We start from the raw sequence: 6,808 nt of genomic DNA, 5'->3' as shown, positions 1-6,808 counted from the left end.
AAAGTGGACATTGACAAACGCAAAAATATCAAACAGCAACCATTTACCAGTTATACTAGAACTAGACGAAACATACGAAGTACAGAATCAAAAAAGGATAAATCACAAGAAAATACTTCAAGCCTCAAAATTCACATTTCTTCACTGGACAACCTGACATCAACTTCACAAATATAACTAGACAGAATACAATTTCAATAGACCCAAAAAATAGATACAAACCAAAAAAATATTGGGATGAACATTGTGACAGACTTTTTAGACTTAGAAACGCGGGCAGACAGAAATATTATAAAACAAAACTTCACACGGACGCTTTAATTTGTTTAAAAAGCAATAGAACATTGAACAACTACTTACATAAAGTTAGAAAAAACAATATAGACAAGCTAATGGACGAAATTTCAAAAACTAATTCAGCAAAAGAAATGTGGCAAAAAATTACAGCCCTTAAACAATATAAAAAACTTAAACCGACAAAAACGAAAAAACTGATGAGGATCATGAAAAATTTCTTAAACAAATGGCGACGGCACCTGACACTTCAGACTGCATTAGAATGAAACCACCTAACACCTGGCTACTACCCGCTAGCAACTCAAACTTTACTGACAACGATTTACTTGCCTTTTAAAATTTCCGCAACCCCGACTCAGCAAAAGGTCCAGACAATATCTCATATAGAATGCTTCTAGCCTTACCACCCTCAGAAATTCAAATTTTGGTATCCCTGCTAAATGAGACTCTAGACAACGGTGACATACCAGCTAGTTGGAGAAAAATAAAAGTAGTACCTGTCCCAAAAAAGAATCTAGACTCAGCTATAATAACAAACAATAGACCTATTTGCCTATTAAGCGTAGTTTTCAAATGCTTAGAAGGTTTGGTAAAAACAAGGATGGAAAACCATATAAACAACAACAATATATTGCCCCCGAGATCTTACGGCTTCCGTAAACACCACTCCACATCGAACTGCATCAATGACGTATTAAACAATATAGCAAATCTGAAAGCTAGGGGCATGCACGTTTGTGCATCTGTATTAGATCTATGCAAAACCTTCGACTCTGTTAATATTCCCATTCTAGGCAACAAGCTAATAGATTTAGGTTTCGATCACAGACACATACAATTCATTTACAACTACCTTAAAGAAAGAGTTTTGACTATGGGAAGAACAGAAATAAAAATAAGAAAAGGAGTAAGTCAGGGTAGCTGCCTTAGTCCAATACTTTTCAATTTATACACAGCTGAGCTGCACAAGATAAGCAACCAAATTAACAGCATACTATTTCAATATGCTGATGACTTTTTCCTGGTATGTTACCATAAAAACTTTTCAGACGCTAAAAACATATTAGAAAGACAAGTTACAGAATTTAGTAAAATGTGTAATAAAATCAACCTGTCATTCAACCCGAACAAATCTGCTGCTTTACATTTTAATTTAAGACGTAAACCCCTACAAATAATATGCAATAACGTAGCTATAAGGGACGTAGATAAAATTAACTACTTAGGAAGACTGATTAGCACCAATAATTCCACGAGCCAATACATAAAGGAAACAATTGCTAAGTCAAACAAAACAAATATGTTTCTTCATATGATTAATGGCTGTCGTTTTTGCACCCATCCCAAAAATGCAATTCTTTTCTAAAAGGCCTTTACAAGGAACAGGTATGAATATGCAAGCTCTTCATTTGCAAATACAACTAAGACAGTAATGGGCATCATAAATACTCATGCTAACTTACATTTAAGGAAGGCATTGGGGCTTATTAGATCAACTCCAACCTTTATAATATACCACCTAGCGGCCGAACTTCCACCAGAGTATAGAATTAAATTTACCACAGCAAAAGAACTGATCAGGGTCTTCGCTTATGGCCTGCCAGCAGCGTCGCTTCTGTCCAGTGTCTTTCATGCTAATTAAACAAGTTATGCCAAAGTGTATGCTGAATTTAAAGATGTCCTGGACAACATTACACCCATAGAGCCAACTCCTATACGCACACGAAAAATCTTCATAGATGCCAATTTTTCCAAAGGTGCCTTTAAAAACATAAGACATGCAAATGAAACAATGATACTCTCCCTGTATAAAGAAAAAATTAAGAACTTAAATTCAAAAAATTTTGACCTGATTTACACAGATGGTTCAGTTTCTGAAGATTTTACTGGAAGTGCTTTTTTTCACTTGGGCTCCAACATGACAAAAAGATATTACAGCAATAAAAAACTGTCATCATTGACTGCGGAACTCACAGCTTTGGAAAAAGCAGTGGAGTTTGCTGATTCGAATCACCTCTTCAAAGTAGCGTTCCTAACAGACAGTCTTGGAGCAATCCAAACAATTAGAAACCCAAAGAACAATAATTGCATTGCTCAAAGAATCCTTAAAAATATAGAAAATAGTTATAATATCATCTCAGTCGAAATACACCACATACCTAGTCACTCAAACATAAAAGAAAACGATTTAGCTGATACCGCAGCCAAAAATGCCAGACACGATGGAGTGTTCACGCACATAAGCTGGACAATCAACGATGCTATCATTCATATATACAACAAAATAAAACTAGAATGGGAAAGAGCGTACAATGAATTTTGTATAGATCGAAACAAAGGATACTGCCTTCTATATCCTTATGTGTCATCACAACCATGGTTCCAGGGAAAAAACCAATTCCATAGACTGGAGATAAAACAACTAAACAGAATACTAAGCGGTCACGCATTTGACAAAAACACTCTATTTTTAAATGAAAGTCGTTGACAACAACTTATGCGACACCTGTAACATTACAGAAGATATCTCACATATTATTTTAAATTGTTCAAAATACACAAACACCCGAATGAACTTCCCAACACTAAACAACCCAAAGTATAACGATATATATCAATTACTCGCGCAAGAGCCTATCGCCAACTACAAATCGATAACACAATTTACTAAGACTGCCAACATAGAACTCTAACAATCTAATCCACATATAAATAAATTAAATTAAATAGCTAATTTATTTATAACAAAAACCAAAATACGAAACTCATCATCACGAATACGCTATGGCGTTATACACAGGGAGGCCAAAGAAATCTTCTGTTCAGAAGTAACTTAATATAAAAAAAAAAAAAAAAAATAATTTTATATTTTAAATTGTGTCTTCTAATAAATCGATAGCAGACCTTAAAAGTGTTGAACTGTGTTTATTGGAAAGTTTTCTGATTCCTGAAATTAACGGATTTGAGCTTAAAAGTAGTCTATTCATTAAGTCAGTATTGGTTATAACTCTTGAAAGTTTACGCGTGTGCTTCAATCTGAATATTTTAATATGTTTATTTCTCGCCTTGACGGCTTCTTCAGAAAGCTCTTCGATTGATACCAAGCAATGTTTTACGACTTCAGAGCCGTGAATTAATACCTTATGGACAGTCGGAGGAAGATAGTACCAAGGATATTCAGTGAAGAGCAGCTTACCGGTTTCAAAGCCATAGTCCTTAAAACTTTCTTCATTTATTTTGTGTCCTGAAGACATGGCCTGAAGAATTGTTGAGCATATTATAATCAAAGCCTCATGGAGACCTGTAAATTTGGCAGATTCATGTGAATTCTTGAAAAACTTTCTTGCTGAGCTGCCATCATTAGAAGTTGCAGTTCCACCAGCTTTGGGATTGTCGATTACTCATCCCATTACATTTCAAAAGTCTGTCTAAATTTCTTGTTTCCTTTTCAGCTTTTTGGTCTAACCGGTACGAAATATGAAGAAAATATTCGAAGAAACGCAAATCTATAGCTTTCATCCCGAACCGTTTTTTCGATACATTTATCCAAGTCATTCATTTCGGAAAGCTTCGCCCCGCATATACAGTGGCGGACACGAATTTAAGTCGTTTTTTTTTAGTTCTAATTTTCCCGGCTCCTAAATAACTTAATCGAATAATTTTTTCTCTAATTTGTTGGTTATTGTGTTCAGATTATGAACCGTAAAAATGGGCTTCATAGTTTAATCCGTTTTTTTCACAGGTGCATTTGAACAAAGAGAACTCCTTTTTTTGGGGGGCATTTATTTAAGACGTTTTTTCCAAAATCTTAAATATTGAAGATAGACGTTTGAAATCTTCGAAGAAGTTGAAAATCTAGCAAAACAACTAAGATAAACTGCATACCACTAATTTTGGATTTAGCCCCAACTTTCAATTTGGGGCCAATTGAAAATCTGAATTTTGTATGAAAATTTTTGGTCCTTTGGGCGAGTCCATTTTACGACACTAATTCATACTAAAGTACTTTTTTTCTTGAACTACGAAAGAAAGTAAATTAAATTTCCCGTCGAATGACATATTTTTCATTAAAATCGAATAAAAATTAGATAGTTTTTTTTGAGACATTTTATGCAAAACTGCCCTTCTATTCTCCGTCTCTTTCTTTTTATCGGTATGACCTTTTCCGCTGTTTAGGTAAAAGGGATTTTGACTGCAATTGAACTCACAGGTAGTAACCACTCGGGCAAATATTAAAAACACTTAAATTTTTTTCATACTTGTTGCTTGGTACACAATTCCTAGAGAAAAATGTGCCGCTTTAGTGGAAAGCATGCCGAGAAGATGCTTAGCTGTAATACAAAATAAAGGATTTCCCACTAAGTATTAATATCTAATTTTAAGAGTAAGTAACTAATTGTTCCTTACTATTAAACAAGTATGAAAAAAATTTAAGTGTTTTTAATATTTGCCCGAGTGGTTACTACCTGTGAGTTCAATTGCAGTCAAAATTTAATGAAAAATATGTCATTCGACGGGAAATTCAATTTACTTTCTTTAAAATTACGATTGCTTTCAAAATAAACATTTGTTAGTTTAATATATCTGTTAATGACTGTGTAAGGAAAGAGTTACCAAAAAAGTTGCAAGGGTATACAAACTTTGACGCGGTCGAAGTTAACCGCGGCCTTCTGGTTTTTTGATTGAGATACCTTGTGAGCACAGCGCAATGAAATACTTTCCTTCTCATTCAGCCAAACACTTTGAAATTGAACCACTAAAGATTTTGTGCGATTGTACTTTTGCCAAAACGTTGATATTCTTTTGCATATGTAAGCAAATCGGTTTGATGCATCCTCCAGTTCGGTAAGGTAGCCATTCTTTTTAATTTCTCCCTGTACAATATCATTCAATTTCTTAAATTTTATATTGTATATTGGCCTGCAAATATACACTTAAAAATATTGTCTGCCAAAATCGAATTCAAATAAAAAAATTAATAAATAAAACAATGAATGATATTCCAAATTCAAACACAACCACAAACGACTAGGACATAGCAAAAAACAACGGCACAATACGCCAAACAGATGTTTTGCAGGGCAAAGCTAACCTTGAAAAAATGTAAGTGTTGCCGAAATTCGGGCCTGCGAATAAACTTTGTACCACTGTGTTACAAAACGCAACTCTGTCCGAACAAACAGAATAACGCCCTTTCTCATCTTACTCTTGCGGTACTTTATTATATATAAGCAGACACATAAGCGCGGAAAATACGCAGCTGCATTGATCTAAGTACATACATAAGAACCGCGTGTTCAGTTGTTTTTTCGTAGCCAAGAGGCCAAGACTAGAGTAAGTGAAATGAGATTGTACAATTATTAGTTATAAGAAATTTGTAAAATAACCTGAAATTACTTACAGAAGTAAAAAGCTTACGCTGACCTAACTAGAGGATTAAATGGATTAAATTTATTTCAAAGGCACTGGCGCAGCTAGATTAACTAGTCGAACGAGCAACAATTCTTTTTATTTTCTACTGGAAATTTATGAAACTAGCACCCGGATCTGTGGATACAGCAACGAGGAGAACGCTATGCGTCTGCAGACATGCTTGAAAGGTAGGGCTCTTTAAGCCGCGCGAGACAGCTCAATGTTCCCAGAAATGCTGCCGGGCGTTATAAGTACTTTGAGAATGTACTTTGGACGCCCGGAACACATAATAAAACTGTTGATGGAGAATGTGCGTAATTTGCCTCCTCCAAAGCGCAAGCTAGAACCGCTGATTGAAATTGCATTTGCGGTGAAAAATATGTGCACTACCAATAGGGCAAACAAGCTAGATGCGCACCTGAACAACCCTACGTTATTACAAGAGCTTATCGAGAAGACGAGACCTGATATGATGCTTAACTGCGCCCTACATTCAAAATCCATACCGTACCCTAACATAGAGCTCCTAGCGGATTGGTTGTTTGAGTTGGCTGAAGCAGCGAATCGTGTATCGACGCCCAACATAATACTAGAAAGCGACAAGAAGAGAACCAACAGAGGAGTACAGATAACCATAAACATACATTCTGTGCGATATGCAAAGGACACCACAAACCAGTGTCTTGCGAAAAGTTGTTGCGGATGTCAGTCGAAGCCAGGTGGAACGCGATAAATAACCATCACCTATGTGCTCAGTGCCTCAAAAACCGCAAGGGATCCTGCTGGAGTCGTGTAGCTTGCGACATAAATGGCTGCAAAGCAAAACATCATCGTCTTCTTCACAAGGAGGTGACGGAAATCGTCCTGCACAATCATCGTGGGTCACTAACCAACCAGCCAGAATGCTATGTTCGAATCGTTCCGATATCTACGCATTTATGGACGACGGATCGACTCTAACACTTGTAGAAGAAAAATTGGCTGATGCACTCGAAGTGAAAGGTTTCGCCAATCCCCTATGCATTAGATGGACCGGCGATGTTAGTCGACAGGAGCCGGAATCCAAGCAGCTGAACTTGAGAATCTCAAAACAAGGACA

The sequence above is a fragment of the Drosophila willistoni genome, unplaced genomic scaffold, assembly GCF_018902025.1.
Source record: "Drosophila willistoni isolate 14030-0811.24 unplaced genomic scaffold, UCI_dwil_1.1 Seg379, whole genome shotgun sequence".
Classification (NCBI taxonomy): domain Eukaryota; kingdom Metazoa; phylum Arthropoda; class Insecta; order Diptera; family Drosophilidae; genus Drosophila; species Drosophila willistoni.
The sequence above is the reverse complement of the archived record's forward strand: the minus strand, read 5'-3'. Positions refer to the sequence as shown.